The 20,582-nt window shown below is 42.9% G+C and overlaps 1 protein-coding gene across 4 annotated transcripts in view; it reads right to left on the reverse strand.

Annotated features, from left to right (window-relative positions):
- The window catches only part of LOC122540993 (WD repeat-containing protein 72-like), a 339,613-nt gene extending 320,308 nt beyond the window's left edge, over positions 1-19,305 (reverse strand). For 3 of the 4 annotated variants that reach the window (XM_087981193.1, XM_087981192.1, XM_043677401.2), the window contains exon 1: positions 19,193-19,305. The gene's annotated coding sequence lies outside the window, so the exon portion shown is untranslated. The remainder of the gene's footprint in view (positions 1-19,192) is intronic. The other variant, XM_087981195.1, reaches the window with a different exon arrangement.
- Between the last annotated feature and the right edge of the window lie 1,277 nt (positions 19,306-20,582).

Below are 20,582 nucleotides of genomic sequence, written 5' to 3' on the forward strand. Positions count from 1 at the left end.
AGACATTGTTTATTGTGAATACAATTAAACAGCAGGCAGAAGTCTGAACTGACTTGATTTTTGCTGGCTACCAGAGATTTCCAAAACTCTAACAAAAACAAAAGACTAAAAAGTAGCATCAACGAAGAATATACTATAAAAGCCTAGATCTCTAAGATTTCATATGATGAATGTCAGCTGGTTTGTATTATTACAGGGCATCTTTGAGAAATATAAATTACATATACAAAAATGTCCATTGACTTTTAGTTCATTGTTGATAGATCCACCCTACAAGTAATATTGATCTGGAAATAATCACATGCTGATATCCAGGAGAAGGTAAAGCCACCTCATTAGAGAGACAACTGGTGTTGAGTTTAACTTGAGGGACAAGGTTAAGAAGGCAGGACTTTCATGGGGATCTTAGCCGGTGTAGGGATTGAACCCATGCTATTGGTATCGTTCTGCTTCATAAACCAGCCATCCAGCCAACAGAACAAATGTCTGAAACCAACATTACTGTCACTTGTCCCCACAAATCTCCATGCTACACTTGACATAAAAGTTCAGCATAGCTTGTTCAACACCAGAAGGAAATAAAAAGTAATTCACTCTCGCTGACTGGGACAAAGACTGATTGAGTATATTTGGAAAAATGGGAATAACACCAAGGTTGCGATGAAGGAACATTTCCAGAGAGAGAGGTGAGCCAGAGAGGTTACACAACACAGAATGGGAGGTGTAACCGTTGTGACATCAACGGTGCAGATACATCACAATCCACAATGTCATGTGAGTGCAGCTGAAGAGTGAGTACAGAACGGATTATCCGAACAAGATCCCAGTATGGTTTCCTTTATCTACGATCAGATCAGTAATCTGAACAATCAGTTATCCAAACAAAATACTCCCCATGCATCACGTTTGGATAATCGCAGCTGTTCTGTAATTCCAGCCTTTAAAGTAAGACCAAGGTAATTCTGCTTCTTTTAGGGTCTCCAGTCTTTTATGCTTTTGTTTATTTAGAACTGGCTCGTAGGTATTTTCCACTTTGGTGTGGCAGAGTAGGGGGAGGAGACCAATGACCCGGGGTCATAGATTTAAGGTAAGGGTCGGGAGATTTAGAGGAGATGTAAGAACATTTTATTCACTCAGAGGAGGGTTAGAATCTGGAACACACTGTCTGTAATGGTGGCAGAGGTAGAAAACCTCATTTGAAAAGCATTTAGATGTGCACTTGTGATGCCGAGGTATACAATGCCATGGGAGAAGTGCTGAAAAATGGGGTTAGAATAGTTAGGTGATTTTTTTTTGTCTGGCACAGACTCGATGGGATGAAGGACGCTTTTTTGTGCTGTAGACAACTGTAATGCCAGTGATATTGGTGATATAGATGTAATTTCAGACAAGTATAAAGTGAAACAGATAAATAAATAGAATAAATAAATAAATAATGATGACAGGAAGGGTGATATGTCACTGCTGCAATATGTGGGAGCTGCTGGACAACAAGGTGATCCAGGGTGATGAAGGGTTTTTGCCCGAAACGTCGATTCCATTGCTTCTCGGGTGCTGCCTGACCTGCTGTGCTTTTGCATCACACCACACTCTTGACTGTAATCTCCATCATCTGCAGTCCTCACTTTCACCTGATCCAGGGAGAATACAACTGCACTGAGACTTTTGGAAGATTACAACCAATGCCTCCACTATTTCTTCACCCACTTCCCTCAGAACTCTAGGATGTAGCCCATCGGTGCCAGGAGATTTAGAATTAGAGAGGGTCAGTTTAGAACTGAAATGAGGAGTCATTTCTTCAGCCAGAGAGTGGTGGGACTGTGGAATTCATTGCAGTGGAGTGGAGGCTGGGACGTTAAATGTCTTCAAGGCCAAGATTTGATAAATCCTTAATCTCACAAGGAATTAGGGCTACGGGGAGAATGCGGGTAAGTGGTGTTGAAATGCCCATCAGCCATGATTGAATGGCGGAGTGGACTCGATGGGTCAAAAAACCTTACTTCCACTCCTATTTCTTATGGTCTTATGGAGTGTTTGCGACTCAAGGAACTTTGAATCTGAGTTGAAGTGGTGAAGTCTGATGGTACAGCGACACAAGTAGAGATTAATGAATAGGATTGTGTAGCCATTACAGATATATGGTTACAAGGTGAATGCTTGGGAACTAAATATTTAGGAAATATGTACTTTTCAAGAGGACAGGCAGGTAGGAAGGAAGGATGGTCAGGAAGCTTGGTTAGAGCGCGATGGATTAACTACGATAGAAAGAGATGATCTTGCATCAGATGATGTAAAATCCATATCTGTGGAGGGAGGTAATATCAAGGAGAAGAAGATACTGGTGGGAGTAGTCTATAGTCCCCACAACAATAGTTACACTGTAGAACAGAGAACGAAACTGAAGATAATGAGGAAGTCAATATATTAGTTATGGATGAATTTAATCTTCATGCAAAGAGAAGAATTTGTTGAGTATTTTGGGACTGTTTATTGGAACAATATATTGTGGATCCAACAGGGATCAGGTTTTTTGAATTTGGTAATGTGCAACTAGGCAGATTTAATAAATTATTTCAGAGCAACAGATCTCCACAGAAACAGTGACCATAACATATTAGAATTTAGCATTACTTTGAAAGTGAGAAACTTGGCTCACAAACAATTGTAGTAAACCTAAATAAAGTTAATAACAAAGGAAAAGGGGCAGAATTGGCTGCAGTGGATGAGGAGTTTAGCAGTAATAATGTTTGATGAACAATGGCAAGCATTTAAGAAAATAATTTTTGACTCACAATAAAGATTTATCCCAACAAGTGAAAAAGGATTCTCAGGAGGGGAACAAACCAACCACAGTTAAACAAATTGAGGACTGCGTCAAATTGAAGGAAAAAAAGTGCAGCAAAAAATAATAATAAGCAAGAGGAATGGGAAAGTTTGAAATATCACCAAAAAACGATCAAAAAAGAAAGAGGGAGAAAATAAACCTTGGGAACTGGCAAGTAATAGCAAATGGACAGTAAGAGCTTCTTTAAATATATAAAAAGGAAAAGAGAGGCCAAGTGATCACAGCACATTTGGAGATTGGGACTGGTAAATAATAATGGGGAACCAGGAAATGACAGAGGAGTTGAATGAATATTTTGTATCAGTGTTCAGGGGAGAATACACTAATAGCATGCCATAAATACTAAATGATCAAGGGGCAAATGTGGGAGAAGAAATAAATAAAATAATTATCATTGGAGAAAAATATTTGAGAAATTATTAACACTAAAGGCTGACAAGCCCCTTGGACCTGATGGTATATCCTAAAGCTTTCCTGAGATATTATAGGGAGTAGCTACAAAGATAGTGAATACATTTGATAGCAATTTTTCATGAATCCTCAGATTCCAGAAAAGTCTAAGAGGCTTGGAAAACTGCCAATCTTGCACCCTTGTTGAAAAGGCAAAGGCCAAGACCAAAACGGGGGGGGGGGGGGGTAATTAGCTCAGTGGCTGAATGCCTGGTTTGCAATGCAGAGTCATGCCAACAATGTAAGTTCAGTTCCCACACTGGCTGAATTTACCATGAAGGAGGGGAGGTAACAAATTTATCCTTTGAAGGGGTAACAAGCAGCATAGATAAAGAGGTTAGTAGATGTAACATACTGCATTTGGATTTCCAAAAGGTATCCAATAAGGTACTACATCTAGGCTACTTAGCAAGGTATGAGTCCCTAGTGTTGGGGATAGCATGCATTATGGGGAGAGAATTACTTAACTAATAGAAGACAGAGAGTTGGGACGGGGGAGGGCACTTTCAGAATGGTAACTTGTTACAGTGATCAGGCCATAATTATTCACAATGTATATTCATACCTTGGATGAGGAACATAGAACATAGACCATTACAGCGCAGTACAGGCCCCTCGGCCCTTGATGTTGCACCACCCTGTGAAACCAATCTGAAGCCCATCTAACCTACACTATTTCATTTTCATTCACATGTTTATCCAATGACCATTTAAATGCCCTTAAAGTTGGCGAGTCTACTACTTTTGAGGCAGGGCTTTCCACACCCCTACTATTCTCTGAGTAAAGAAGCTACCTCTGACATCTGTCCTATATCTATCACCCCTCAATTTAAAGCTATGTCCTGTCATGCTAGCCATCACCAGGAAGGTGAATATACTTTAAACAAGTTTGCAAATGACACAAAAATAAATAGGAAAGCAAGTGGTGAAGATGACACAGAGTCTGTAGAGGGACATAGACAGCCTAAGTGAGTAGCTAAAAACTTGGCAGTTGGAATATGGGAAAATGTAAGGTTATGCACTTTGGCAGGGAGAATAGTGAAAATAAATGACACTTAAACGGAGAAAAACTACAGAAAGCTGCAGTGCAGAGAGACTTAGGGGCCCTCATCCATAAACCACAAAAAGCTGGATACATGTCATTATATTATCAGATTGTGCAATGCCATTGAAGAAAAGCTGTTTATAACTGAGAATGGGGAGGGAATAGAGGGATACGTAGAGGCAAAAGGTTTTTCATTTAAAAGGGCATCATATGGCAGCACAATCTTGGTGCCTTTTCTCTTTGTTCTAATACTGCAACTACATGGTACGGGAGGTATGGCACTGAGGATTAATGGTAGGCTACAAGCCTTCAGCACAAATTCAAACAAAGAATTTTATTTCCTTATTTTCCTCAGAAGAATCCTCAGTATATGTGATAGAAATTGTACTAATCCAGAAGCAATTCTCAAATAGTATAACTGAGATAATGAACATTTTGGTTTTATCAATATTACAATCACTGAAGGCAAATTAAAGCATCCAACCTCGGGAAATGGCAGTAAAAAGAGTGCTCACTTCCAGCACAGATTTACCAGCAGACCGTGAATAAAAATCTGCTGACACAGATTAAAGGCAAGGTACTTGCCACTCCCTGGAAGCCACTAATGAGGGAAGGCAGCCCACGTGCAAAGGTTGAGGACACCATCAAACAGGAACACCTCATTCAGAGGTCCAAGATGTTCCAAAGCAGAAAGTATCTGTTTCAACACAGCAGTCATCCTCCATGAAGGAAATCCAAGGGCTAAAAGATCCTCCAGTTTAGAGGGACTTTCAGATCCGAACCTTTCAGAAATAGATTCAAAGTCAACAGTCTTCAATCCAGAGACTTACCAACTTTTTGAGTCCAAAGATAATGTGGTATGGGAGAATAGTGAAATTTCCTGTCTGATTGAATTTATAAAATTAAAGACTTGTGGGATATGGGGTAGTGGTACAAATGAAATACATAAATGTAGAAATATTACTAACGGAAAAAGATCGGTGTATAAGGCTATAAGGATCTGAACTGGTGAATAGTGAGGCATGTCTCAAGTGCCACCCATTACAATAATGGGCCTGTTGGGGGAACATCTTAGAATCATAAAGCAGTAAGATTGTGAACTTCCTCAGAGTCATAGTTATAGAAACTCTCACATCTACATCTTCTTTATGACCCTGTAAATCCTCAACCTGAGGGAGTGCTGGCAGCAAATCTCTCTAATTGTGAGTAACAGCATCGAGCGGTCTTACAAGATGATGAATACGACCATGGATTACTTGTATAACAATAATGGGTCATCATTGTACTGGAGTTACTTTTCCATTATGGACTTCCAGTTGACCCTCCAAAATCCCAAACTTCTAGTACAACAATTCCAGCCATGAACCAATCTGTTGGTCTAGTTACAGCACAGATCTCACCAACTCTCCCATCTCCCTCCACTTCCATCTGATGCAGGATTGGATGCTTAATCTCACTGCATTCATGTTTTATAACAGTGCTGCTATCCTGCTACAGCAATCTAACAGGCATCTCAGCAACAAAGTGAAACAACTGACTGTATATACTACAGAGCAGCAACAAATCCTCACACTGTTCAACAGTCACCTTCTTCAACAGATAAAATATTCAATGGTACCTTTCCCCTTGTGAGCAACTGTAAAGAAAACCATCATTCACTCATTTGCCCATGGTTTGTGACAAACTCCGTGAAACTACTTTTCCTTTAACTTGGAATTTAGCTGAAACTTTTGGAAAGTCTGCTCATAATACAAAATCTTGCTCAACCAGTGTTGATCAAAGGACCAGCTTGGAGTTCAAATTTAATGTTTATAATCAGATAATGAGGAATGCAGCAAACCAAGTACACTCGCAGCACAAGTGAGTATTGACCCTCAATATCCATCAAGAAACAGATCTGGCCCTTAGTTGATGAGTAGTGCCCAGCACAAAGTACAATAAAGTACAAAAGCTGTATAGCCGCGATGATAAGTCCTTCAATAGCTTGTTGTTTAAGCGAATTTTGAGAGTCATGACCCTCTCTCATTAGTATCCTTACATACAGATAAGAAAGGACACCACTTCGACTGGGACAACACATCCATCTTAGAACAAGCCAAACAGAGACACAAATGAGAATTCCTAGAAACATGGCATTCCATCCGGAATTCTATCAACAAACACATTGAGTTAGACCCCATCTACCACCCCTGAGAGAAAAAACAGGAAATGACATCACCACAGGAAATGACATCACAAATCCAAAGAAACCCAAACATATAAATAGAAAGCAGGAATCATGTACACTGCTTTGCCTGAGGCCCACTGAAGATGTTACCTAGTAGAGTGATGAAACATCTGCAAATGAACCTCCCAGCTCAGCGAGCAAACCTACATCCAGACTTTTTGTTTAAATTAGTATTAAGGAGACAAGGGGTGTAAAGAACCCCCAACTTATGTGATAATGTTTGGGCACTGCTCCCCAGCAGCATATCATTCAACAGGAGCTAGAATTGATTGCACCAAATCAAAGTTATATTCAAAAACAACATTTCTGAAATCGGCAGCAAGGTTTGTTTCTCTGAACTACACAAAAATTAAAAGACAGTGCGTGGGGGTTCACTTGAGGCCTGGTGGGAGTTATCCTACCTCTAGGCCAACAAGTCTGGGCTCACGTCCCACTTGCTCCAGGAGTTTGAATGCTACAACACGTCTGAACAGGTTGAATAAAAATGGCTAAAAGACACTGCTTTGGTTTGTTATAGTTGAACACACCCAACAATTCACCTGAATAGCCTTACATTTGACAATTTCAGGATGAAGTGCCTCATTCCTCATTTATGCTCAATATGAGACAATTGCTACGCACCACTCCAAAAGTAACTTGACCTTGACGGAGAAACTACTGATGTATTTGTTTACATTTCTGGTTTCATTGTTTCTCATGAGCCTAACCTCACTGAAAGAACACATGTTTCCAATACATAATCCAAACTATTGCCCAGTACTCAGGTGTATGTCACTGGGGAAGATCAAAAACCTCACTGTGCAATATTAAGCATGTTGTGGTTCTGTTTGCTGAGCTGGGAATTTGTGTTGCAGACGTTTCGTCCCCTGTCTAGGTGACATCCTCAGTGCTTGGGAGCCTCCTGTGAAACGCTTCTGTGATGCTTCCTCCGGCATTTGTAGTGATTTGTATCTGCCGCTTCCGGTTGTCAGTTCCAGCTGTCCACTGCAGTGGTCGGTATATTGGGTCCAGGTCGATGTGCTTGTTGATTGAATCTGTGGATGAGTGCCATGCCTCTAGGAATTCCGTGGCTGTTCTCTGTTTGGCTTGTCCTATAATAGCAGTGTTGTCCCAGTCGAACTCATGTTGCTTGTCATCTGAGTGTGTGGCTACTAAGGATAGCTGGTCATGTCGTTTCGTGACTAGTTGGTGTTCATGGATGCGGATCATTAGCTGTCTTCCTGTTTGTCCTATGTAGTGTTTTGTGCAGTCCTTGCATGGGATTTTGTACACTACATTGGTTTTTCTCATGCTGGGTATTGGGTCTTTCGTCCTGATGGGTTTGTTGTCTGAGAGTGGCTGTTGGTTTGTGTGCTGTTATGAGTCCTCGTGGTCGCAGTAATCTGGCTGTCAGTTCAGAAATGTTTTTGATGTATGGTAGTGTGGCTAGTCCTTTGGGTTGCGGCATGTCCTCGTTTCGTTCTTTCCCTTAGGCATCTGTTGATGAAATTGCGCTGGTATCTGTTTTTGGTGAATACATTGTATAGGTGTTCTTCTTCCTCTTTTTGCAGTTCTGGGGTACTGCAGTGTGTTGTGGCCCTTTTGAACAGTGTCTTGATGCAACTTCTTTTGTGTGTGTTGGGGTGGTTGCTTTCGTAGTTCAGGACTTGGTCTGTGTGTGTGTGGCTTTCCTGTATACCTTTGTGGTGAATTCTCCGTTCGGTGTTCTCTGTACCATCACGTCTAGGAATGGGAGTTGGTTGTCCTTTTCTTCCTCTCTAGTGAATCGGATTCCTGTGAGTGTGGTGTTGATGATCCGGTGTGTGTTCTCTATTTCTGTGGTTTTTAATGATTACAAAGGTATCATCCACATATCTGACCCAGAGTTTGGGTTGAATTTGCGGTAAGACTGTTTGTTCTAACCCTTGCATTACCGCTTCTGCAGAGATGGGTGAGCCCATGGGTGTGTCGTTGATTTGTTCATATATTTGGTTGTTGAATGTGAAGTGTGTTGTGAGGCACAGGTCCAGTAGTTTGAGTATGCCGTCTTTGTTGATAGGTTCCCGGTCTTGTTGTCTGTTCTGTATGTCCAGCAGGTTGGCTATTGTTTCTCTGGCTAGAGTTTTGTCGATAGAGGTGAACAGTGCCGTTACATCGAATGAGACCATAGTTTCTTCCTTGTCTATGTGTATATTTCTGATGATGTCCAAGAATTCCTGTATTGATTGTATAGAGTGTCTGGATCCGCTGATCAGGGGTTTCAGTTTCTGCTGTAGTTCTTTAGCCAGTTTGTGTGATGGTGTCCCTGGTAGTGATACTATGGGTCTGAGTGGGATGTCTGGTTTGTGCACGTTAGGTAGTCCATAGAATCTGGGGGTGTTGTTGCTTTCAGGTTTCTTTCTCTGTAGGTCAAACCTGGTTATCTGTCCGTTTTTTTGCAGGACACTACTATTATAGGACAAGCCAAACAGAGAACAGCCAGGGAATTCCTAGAGGCATGGCACTCATCCACTGATTCAATCAACAAGCACATCAACCTGGATCCAATATACCGGCCACTGTAGTGGACAGCTGGAACTGACAACCGGAAGCAGCAGATACAAATCACTACAAATGCCGGAGGAAACATCACAGAAGCGCTTCCCAAGCACTGAGGATGTCACCTAGACAGGGGACGAAACGTCTGCAACACAAATTCCCAGCTCGGCGAACAGAACCACAACAACGAGCACCCGAGCTACAAATCTTCTCACAAACTTTGAATATTAAGCATTGATGACTGCCTCACCGTCTGAAAAACCGCCCGGAAAACTACTTCAAGTTTGGGATTAATTTTATCTAAAAAAGATACAGCAATGATTTATATAGAATACTCAGCACACATCGGGCTAAATCTTATGGGTTTTTTTGTCTAAGTGCAAGTTGTAGTGATTTGTTTGGAGGGATTTTCGCCAGCAAGATTTCTCACTGTATCTTACTAGTCATGCCTCATTAAATATCCATATTGCCTCGAAGGCATTGTTCATATCCAATTCTAGCCCTATCTTACCAAGGACCATTTCCACAACAACTCATCCTCACCAGATATCTGCCAAAAGTCCAGTATCCCTTGCGCCTGTGCCATCTTTGAAAGGACAGCGTGCATCCAAATAAGTGTTGGCAATTTGGCATTGTCTCTCACCAACAACATAATGGCACACAAAACAAGGCTATGCGGCCCATAGCACATTGCCAATATGACTGACGCTCCTCATACATACACCCCACCCTTTCACCGAAATCACTGTTTAATCACCACACACTTTACTCATACTTAGCTATATCCTGCCTAAACACCAACCCTACATCACCAATGCCCTGTCCTCAGTGCCCATTTTTGACCCACAGCTTGTCATTGTCCAGCAGGAGAATATCACACACAGGCCAGCAGTTGGATAATTCCAAACATGAGCTTCCATTTACAGAAAGCAAAAGGAAAACAAAAAACCAATAGAGGTTGCAGTTCACCACCTGAACGCTGGCATCATGACCAATGAGTCACTGAGAGACTATGCTGCAGCCAGCTCTCATCTGCTGGAAGGTCCTGTCTGGTCTATACTGACCAACGGACAAAGAGAGCTTTCTCCTCCCTAATGTCTACATCCTCCCCGATGTTGTTATTGAGTACAACTGAGAGATACTGCACTGGGCACCGGTCACTCCCTGGAAGGTGCCAGTGGTGAAGATATTTAAGGCAGTGGTCACCTTCCCAGCTCCAGGGAAATGACAGCCACCCACTCCTGCAGCCCAGTTCCAACCCTGTGTCCCGGGATATATGGAGCCTGCATTGGCACTGCCCCTCACTCATCCTCAGGAAATGGAGTGGGAGCTGTGCTTCCTCCTGCGCAGTGTCTCCATGATCCTGAAGGGGTGTGCGGCTGTGACCACTCCCTGAGCCAGGCGCTCCGTGTCCTTCACGGAGTGGGTGGGGGGAGGGTGGGGGTGTGGGGGGTGGGTGGGGGCGTGGGGGTTGGTGGTGACCTGCTGCTGCTCCTGGACATCCCATCAGCCCTGGTCCTCCTGTATCCAGGGAAGGCAGCCCCCACAGCAACCAACATCCCAGCAGCAGCAGGGCCCAGTACTCCCAGTGGACAGGAGTAAGCATTGGGAACGTAAGGAGTTAAGGAGGATATTAGGCCTCAGGGCAGTCATTGGTGGCACATTGTCCAGGCAAGGGTGAGCACACTTCTCCACATGGGAGACAGGCTACATCCAGAAAATGAGGGTCATGCTTCCACCTTCCATTCAGCTTTAGCCTCAGGGTCTGCAGCAACTCGGTGAGGGCTGAGTGAGTTGTACTTTCCCATGTTCCCCACTGCCTTGACCACCCCTCCCCCCGGGCCTTGGTTTGTCAGTGATCTCCCCTTATCCCTTCACGATCAATGGACTGACACAGGGATCCCAGACCTCTCACTGCCTTTGACGAAAGCAGCCCCTTGACAGGACAAGCAGACCCCTGATCGCTGTGTTTACTGCTCCCCACATGATGATACTCACATTCTCTGATTGCTGCTGCCTACTGCCAACAGCCCAGACTGCAATAACACATCACCCCTGACCGTGAGTGTACCAAGCAGACTGCTGCTAAGGCTCTTGGACTGAGTGCAGACTGTGTTTGTGACAGACAGTATCTCAACCGTCTGACCAACCCCACCTCCTGGTCCCTGGACTAGACTGAAGATTGACCCCCACCCAGTTTCCTACATGGCCATTTCATACCTGCAGTGTGTTTGCCACACATGCTCGAGGTGTCACATTAATGTCTCAGTGTGCCATGTGCCAAGGCATCAATCCCCCACCAAGACAGATCCTTGCTGACCAACACGACAAGCAGCCTGTCTGTGAGTCTCTGCTAAACAGGACCTCAGTACAGCACAACTAATAGCTTTTAACTCTGGCCAACAGCCACGGCACGGCATCACATGGTCAGTCACAGATAATGTGAGCATGCTGATAGACACCAAGTGATTGAGCACTAGGTGAGCAAACAAACAGACCTGAGATGCAGCCTGGTCCAATGCCTAAGCTGAGTACCTGTACCTGTGTTCACAGTGCCCCTGCTGCAGCATTTCAGTGCTTATTAGTATTGCACCCTGCAATGTCGGTCTGTGCTTCCTAAATGTCCTCAAGTAGATGGGAGAGATGCCATGAGGTCTTGAAGTTGGTGTGGGGGGGGGGGGGGGTGTCAAGCCCCCACAGAACCAGGATTTTTAGTTTTGTCTTTCTGCCAGCTTCGGTCTTGAAGCTGGATGTGGAAACTCTCATTCCTCTCTCTGTTACAGCTAAAACCTGGGGTTTTCTTCCTGCTGCTGGAATTACATGTGAGACAATCTGTTTTACTGAATTTGCCTTTATGGGATGCCACTATATTGGAACAGTTAATTAGTAATAGTTAATACATATATTATTTTGTTAAACATTTTGATGGAATTACAGTTTAGTCAATTAATTTCTTTTATCTTTTATTTTGTCTATACTTTAACCATAGCATGAAAATAGCTTGACCAATCGAATTGCATCTGGAATGCAACGCCTTATACTTACCTTTAAAATAAGAAAATGTTAAGGCTAGAGTATCATCTTAATATATTTTGAGGGGGTTTGGTCTGGTCTATAATAGCAACATGGATGCTCCTCACAGCCAATAGCAAGCCGAAATTGCCAGGTACCTGCTCTGACTTCTAGGTTGAGTTTTCTCAGTCTAGTTTGTTTGTAGATTCGTTAATATGGGAAGTGGAATATCAATGAGATGAATTGTGATGTTACTAAGATATTTCAAAAGCAATAATTTCCCCCTTAATCGTCATCTTGCTACTGCCTAGTGAGAAACTCACCTCGCCGATGGGAAAACCAAAAAGGATACTGTGAGATACTCCCAATATGGAGACAAGTCTCACTGGACCTCTCATCCAATTCTGCCACAAATCCACCACACCTCACGTTGCTCAGACTTAATAAAATTCCACCCAAACACATTGTCCAGTCCAACCAGCACATACTGCTGTCTATATGCCCCACAATTAGATGCTCTTGAACATGTAGCATATAATCTTGAATATCATATATATAATTAAAGGCCTTAATTAATTCAGAAATCATAACACCAATGATCCACATATGACCTGCTACCATATCCCAGTCACTGCCTTCTGAAACAAGATGGGAAGAAGAGTCTAACATTGGCCCTGAGCAGTTCACATTCCAATTTCCCTTTATTTCTCTCACCTTGTGGAGTACCTTCCATCTAATGCCTCCATCAGTGGCCTCATCAAGATCATTAACTCCCAATGCTAGGAATCACTCTTACAATTCCAGACTTCATTGTTCTATATTACACCGTTACATTCATACTTAACACTATTGCACTATTAGGGGTTTTCCTAAAAACAAGCCTCTCGCTTTCCATTTCATGTGCGTCATGAAGATAGACTAATGAGAGGATCATGGTACTTGACATTTTAAGTAACACAGCGCTTTCATGACATCAGCTGAATTGAGCAGAAAAGCGACAAAGATGAAAAATAGTCGTGAGCTAATGGAGATTCTTTGCCAAAAACACTGATGTTAGCAACTGCTATCAGGCATAGTACAGTCAAGCTGGACAGGGAAGCCAAGGTACATAGTTGGTTAGACAGGTACCCAAACGCGTAGCGGATATTACTCTTAGAGGGGAACACATACAGGGAGAAGAGTCATTTATTTAGGCATAGGAGAACATCATAAATAGAAGACTGACAATGTCAATAAAGCTGCTGAGTCAGTGATGTGGGACCTGCCATTTGTGTATAGACACTTATGAATAAATATTTTTACAACTTCTACTCATCTTCATGTTCTGACAATCCTGTTACTGTGCTCTGGAGTAACGCAACTCCTCTAACCCTTTCTCGGAAGCAATGATAGTACATTAAGCTTTTCACAATACGCTGGCACAAGATGAAATTCAAGCTCAAACATTAAGCATGAGTTAGCTGGTGTTCCATAACATCATGTCATTGTCATAGTAATTAGAAAAATCATTTTATTGCTTGCCTATACCCTCATTTTGTGGTTTACTCAGTGCTCTGTCAATACAGAGGTAACACTAATGAAAGTACATGGCTTTACCAAATCATGACTGGTAAAACAGCTCTTCCCTCTGATGTCTTGAGATTCAGATCCTGTGTTTATTCCTACATTATATGCATGATGCAATTTGCTTTGTAAGTGGTCAAATATTGTTAATAAATACACAATATGTGTCAAAACCAGACGTGCGCAGCTGCTTCCAGTGAAGTACTCACTTTAGATTGAACATTAGTAAAAAATATCATCTGTGAAACCCTATTTATTCCAAACATCTCAGACTGATAGTCCACAAACCTTTGGAAACATCTTAAAATATAGAAACTCAAACAAATTTCTTGCAGAATTCAATAAGGGAACGTTTGAACTGACGGTTCCAGACCACCTCCCCCTTCCCCCACTGAGATAAAAAAACAGCATTTTCCATTTGGAAATGAGCCAAACGAGGCACTGAGCAAGTCTGGGAAACAACCACACTGAACTCACTGAGCAAAGATCACAAGCAAGTAATTTCCTTACTCTTCCTAGACTAGAAACAAAGCAGTGATTGAGACCCAATGATCTTTGGAAGTCCAAAGAAAATCCAAATGGTTGATTTATATTCCATGGCATTTGTTATAAACCATTGCCTCTGGCACTGGCTGCTAAATCATTGATGAAATAGAGACCGGTGCAGAGTAATCAAGGTATTGCATTTGTTACAATAAACAAGGGTAGGACTTATACAATTAATGGTAGGGCTTCAGATAATGTTGGATAGAACAGAGGGACCTACTGGATGTTGGTTTGCTCTCTGAGCTGGAAGGCTCGTTTTCAGATGTTTCGTCACCATGCTAGGTAAGATCATCAGTGAAGCTTCATCCGGAGGCTCACTGAAGATGTTACCTAGTATGATGACGAAACATCTGAAAATGAACTTTCCAGCTCAGTGAGCAAACCTACATCCAGAACCTCAACCTGAACTACAAATCTTCTCAAAACTCACTAAAGGGACCTATGGGTCCAGGTACATAACCTTTTGACGTTTGTGTCACATATAGACAGGGTGATTAAAAAGATGTTTGGCATGCTTGCCTTCATTGCTCAGTCCTTTGAGTATAGAAGTTTGGAAATCATGCTGAGGTTGTACAGGATATTGCTGAGGCCTCTTCTGGAATACTGTGTCCAGTTCTGATCGCCCACTTATAGGAAGGATATTATCAGAAGAGGGATCAGAAGAGATTTATCAGGATGTTGCCAAGTATGGAAGGTTTGAGTTATAAAGAAAGGTTGGAAAGGCTGGGACTTGTTTCACTGGAGCAGAGGAGGTTGAGAAGCAATCTAATGGAAGTTTATGAAATAAATAGAGTTAATGGCAGTTGTCTTTTCCCTAGGATGAGGGATTTCAAGACTAGGGGAAACATTTTTAAGGTGAGAGGAGATTTAGAAAAGACGTGAGGAGCAACATTTTCACACAGAGACTAGCGCATGTTTGGAATGAACTTCCAGTGGAAGTGATTGACGTAGGTACAATTACAGCATTTAAAAGACATTTGGATGAGTACATAAATAAGAAAGGTTTGGAGGGATATATGCCTGGAGCAGCCAGGTGGGATTAGTTTATTTTGGGGGTATTGTCTGAGATGGACTGGTTGAACTGAAGGGTCTGTTTCCATGCTATATGACTCTATGACGCTATTCCAAAGCACTGACAGAGCCCAGTGACAGAAAGTGATATTGCTGACTCTAACTTCAAATATGCTCAACTGCCTTCTTCTGTTATGGAATTTCCTAAACATGCTATAAATAGGGTTACTTATAGTTTCACTTGAAATAGCAATTAAGTCTCATTATGCACAACAGATCTGAGGAATTCTTAATGACTATTTGGGGAGAGATGGTGGCATCATTGTGTGTCACTTGTCTAGTAATCCAGAGGTATTGGATTAATGCTCCAGGGAACAGAATTCAAATCCTGTCACCAATGGGTAGCAGTTCACCCAATTCATAAATCTGGAATTGAAAGCCTGTTTCAGTAATCCATCAACTACAATTGATTGTTATTAAAATACTGAGATATTAGTATCATCGATAGTCACAGGTGAGGTGCCGGAAGACTGGAGGTTGGCAAACGTGGTGCCACTGTTTAAGAAGGGTGGTAAAGACAAGCCAGGGAACTATAGACCGGTGAGCCTGACCTCGGTGGTGGGCAAGTTGTTGGAGGGAATCCTGAGGGACAGGATGTACATGTATTTAGAAAGGCAAGGACTGATTCAGGATAGTCAACATGGCTTTGTCCGTGGGAAATCATTGAGGAGAAAGTGAGGTCTGCAGATGCTGGAGATCAGAGCTGGAAATGTGTTGCTGGAAAGGCGCAGCAGGTCAGGCAGCATCCAGGGAACAGGAGAATCGACGTTTCGGGCATTCCTGAAGAAGGGCTTATGCCCGAAACGTCGATTCTCCTGTTCCCTGGATGCTGCCTGACCTGCTGCGCCTTTCCAGCAACACATTTCCAGCCGTGGGAAATCATGTCTCACAAACTTGATTGAGTTTTTTGAAGAAGTAACAAAGAAGATTGATGAGGGCAGAACAGTAGATGTGATCTATATGGACTTCAGTAAGGCATTCGACAAGGTTCCCCATGGGAGACTGATTAGCAAGGTTAGATCTCATGGAATACAGGGAGAACTAGCTATTTGGATACAGAACTGGCTCAAAGGTAGAAGACAGAGGGTGGCGGTGGAGGGTTGTCTTTCAGACTGGAGGCTTGTGACCAGTGGAGTGCCACAAGGATCGGTGCTGGGCCCTCTACTTTTTTGTCATTTACATAAATGATTTGGATGCGTGCATAAGAGGTACAATTAGTAAGTTTGCAGATGACACCAAAATTGGAGGTGTAGTGGACAGCGAAGAGGATTACCTCAGATTACAACAGGATCTGGACCAGATGGGCCAATTGGCTGAGAAGTGGCAGATGGAGTTTAATATAGATAAATGCGAGGTGCTGCATTTTAGGAAAGCAAATCTTAGCAGGACATATACACTTAATGGTAAGGTCCTAGGGAGTGTTGCTGAACAAAGAGACCTTGGAGTGCAGGTTCATAGCTCCTTGAAAGTGGAGTCGCAGGTAGATAGGATAATGAAGAAGGCGTTTGGTATGCTTTCCTTTATTGGTCAGAGTATTGAGTACAGGAGTTGGGAGGTCATGTTGCGGCTGTACAGGATTGCGTGCAATTCTGGTCTCCTTCCTATCGGAAAGATATTGTGAAACTTGAAAGGGTTCAGAAAAGATTTACAAGGATGTTGCCAGGGTTGGAGGATCTGAGCTACAAGGAGAGGCTGAACAGGTTGGGGCTGTTTTCCCTGGAGCGTCGGAGGCTGAGGGGTGACCTTATAGAGGTTTACAAAATTATGAGGGGCATGGATAGGATAAATAGGCAAGGTCTTTTCCCTGGGGTCGGGGAGTCCAGAACTAGAGGGCATAGATTTAGGGTGAGGGGGAAAGATAGAAAAGACACCTAAGGGGCAATGTTTTCACACAGAGGGTGGTACGTGTATAGAATGAGGTGCCAGAGGATGTGGTGGAGGCTGGTACAATTGCAACATTTAATAGGCATTTGGATGGGTATATGAATAGGAAGGGTTTGGAGGGATATGGGCCGGGTGCTAGCAGGTGGGACTAGATTGGATTGGGATATCTGGTCGGCATGGACGGGTTGGACCGAAGGGTCTGTTTCCATGCTGTACATCTCTATGACTCTATCTGCTTTATGTCCTTTAGATGATAAAATCGACTATCCTTACCTGATCTCGCATACATGTGACTTCAGACCCACAGTAATATGGTGGACTCTTCACTGCCTGCGAAATGGCCCAGTGAGCCATTCAATTCTAGGGCAATTGAAGATAGGCAACAAATTGATACCCACATCCCTTGAATCGACACAAAATAACTATTAAGTCTGTGGGCACAGTTTTGATTTCGGACAGTTGCTTTCTAGTGTAGGTCGTGTGCGCTAATTAATCTAAAAAGGGCAAAGCACACACTTTCAAGAATGACATTGTCTTCATTAAAGGATAACTTTCAATGTATAGCCACTGTAGCCACTGCAAAGGTGACTACTAGAAAACAATCTTTATAAAGAGCACTGGAATCATTCTAAAAGGAGTGATAAAGTCAGGTCATTTCAAGCTAACCCACTGGAGGTGAATTTGATGGTTGGGGGATGGGGATAGAAGCATGTTGGACTGGGGCGGAGGTTATCAGGTGAAGAAGTCACTGCCTGTCTGACTCCTTTCCGTCAAGTTCTCGGCAGTAGCCTGACCAGGGACCCAGGTGCCCGATGGCCAAATGTTATTTTTAAGTAGCCATTTAAGGGCTTTCTCCCACTGCCACTGGAATTCAACCAGTGGCCAGTGAAGAACATGTCGTGTGGCAGGGTTCTCTGTTCCCAATCTAAGGGATGGCAACAGCATCTGAAAGTGATTGACATGGAGTTCCCACAGGTATTCCAGCTGGTGGAGAGGGTCACCACAAAGCACCCTGGGAAAATGAAACCCCACTGCTTACACTGAGCTACCACTGAGTCAGCACTCTCCCCATCCCCTTCCAGAGGCAGCTATGTAGTCGATGGGCTTCTCTATTACTTCACCAAGTGAAGAGCTTCACCGAGTGAGCCTCAATGCTGAGGAGGTACAAGCTGCTGGTTAGGGGCATCACATCCAGGCACATATCTGTCCTCATTCCACGATCAGCAAGACAGTCAACAAGAGAAAAGACATGAAAACTTGTATTTCTGTAGCGCCTTTCATGATCTCAGAAGCACGTTATAATCGATTAAATATTTTGTAAGTGGGGATACAACTGTATTACAGGAAATACAAACAGAGCAAGACCTCAAAAATTACAGTGTGATTATTACCAGATAATCTGCTGTTGTTGATATCGTTTGAAGGGGAAACGTCAGGGTCAGGACCCCAGAGGTCACTCCTGTGTGACAAGTCCCTGGGATCTTTAATGTCCAGCTCACCGCGCCTCAGTTGGGCGTCTCATTCAAAAAGACACAAAGGTTCTATCTCCTCTCTGTAACAAATAATGTGGTGGGGCGGGGGAGCGGTGAATGTCAATATAAACTGTCCCCTAGTGTCATCTCTGAGATTGGCAAACATCACAGACTGTCTGATCCCACCTGGCATTTCATTGCTCTGCATGGCTAACTCCGATGTTTCTCAAATCACCGGAGAGCACATTATTTCTAGTGCATTAATTTATTTCTTCACCGTGGGGTTAGCCAGTAAAACCACAAAGCAACTCACAGAATAGCAAACTACCGAGATCCCTCAAGGCTTCATTTCCCGCATGCAGATCTTCGAATGTAAAATAATATCAACCCTGAAAAATGAATCATCGTTCATTTACAGACCCTGACTCAAATAACTGGCAACAAGAATATTTATTTCCAGTAGTCTCCAAATTGAAGGAAGCCTTCACCCCAATACTCGACTGCCATAAAATTAAATGAACGCTCAGGTTTTGTATTTTCTCTCAGGAGAAGCGACATACCTGGCTGGTGAGGCTGGGCGATCGATGAGTTTGAGAGAGCTTCCTGAGTTACTCTCAGATCAAAGGCGGAGCCACGGCCTGAAGTTGCTGCTTTCAGTCAGACTGCACGCTCAGGCAGTGAGCAGCAGCAGCAGCCTGTTTGAACTGTGCTGAGGGAACCCGCTTGCCCGCTCTCTGAGCAGGGGCAGTTCCTCTGTGTCTAATCCCTAAGCAATCCAAAAGGGCACCTCCCACTGCCACTCCATCACCCCAACCCACACCCACAGTGCGGCTGGAAGCGGACACGAATTCCCAATGCCACTGACCACCTCAAACCTCCACATTTTGCTCCCTGATCTCCAGAATTTTTGACATTTGTTTTCAGTCCAGATTCCCGCATCTGCAGTTATTTGCTCCGACGTCGCTTCTTCGTGTGTCTGGGTAGAAATTCAGGAGATCCAATCTGGAGAGGTGACAGCACAAGGGTCGTTTGCTTTACTCAGGCTGATCATGCCTGAAAATGGATATTTTAGACAAATATTGACCAGGGTTCTGAATATATCTGAGTTTATGAGTGCAGGGGTGAAGTATTAATGCAAGAACTTTACTACCAGAAGCCAAGAATGTGAAAGATGTTTGAAAGCCATTATTATACACTTGACTTCACATCTGTAACACTAGGGGCAATATTCCACTTTGGAGTCTCATAGCTGCCGCAGAAAATTGTATTTTTGCAACTAATTTCAAAATATCAAAATTCATTTGAGGTGTGGAATGACAACAATTCACCCACTGAAGGTGCCCAGTCAGCAGTGCCCACAACTTCACAATGTACCCGAGAATTCACTCTGACAATATAATTTGTCATATAGTCATACTGAAACAATTGAAATCAGCTTTAATATGTGATCCATTCTTAAAGGATGGGATTGCACGACAAAGTTTTAACAAAAGATCTGAAAACCAATGGAATGCTGAATGGTATTTTAACCAAACTACTAACTCCGGCCTTGACACATTCTCACATGAGCTTCAGTGCTCTCTAATCATGAGAGTTCCTGATGATAAGTAATCCAGTGTTTACCCAAAATAATTTGTCAGTGTGTACATTATACATGGGAATGGATTAATTTAGATTGCAGAGGGCACTTCAGAATAAGATCAACAGGCAGGTTCCATTCCTGGTCTATCTGAGTTAAAAATCACACAACACCAGTATAGTCCAATAAGTTTATTTGGAAGTACTAGCTTTCAGAGTGCTGCTCCTTCATCAGGTAGCTGTGGAGTAGGATCATAAGACACAGAATTTATAGCTAAAGATTACAGTGTCATGCAACTGAAACAATATATTGAACAAACCTAGATTGCTGTTAAGTCTTTCATCTTTTAGAATGGATTGCAGGTTTTGGTT

Source organism: Chiloscyllium plagiosum, unplaced genomic scaffold (assembly GCF_037043375.1).
Source record: "Chiloscyllium plagiosum isolate Xiang-an unplaced genomic scaffold, Cpla_swu_hap1 HiC_scaffold_39, whole genome shotgun sequence".
Lineage (NCBI taxonomy): Eukaryota > Metazoa > Chordata > Chondrichthyes > Orectolobiformes > Hemiscylliidae > Chiloscyllium > Chiloscyllium plagiosum.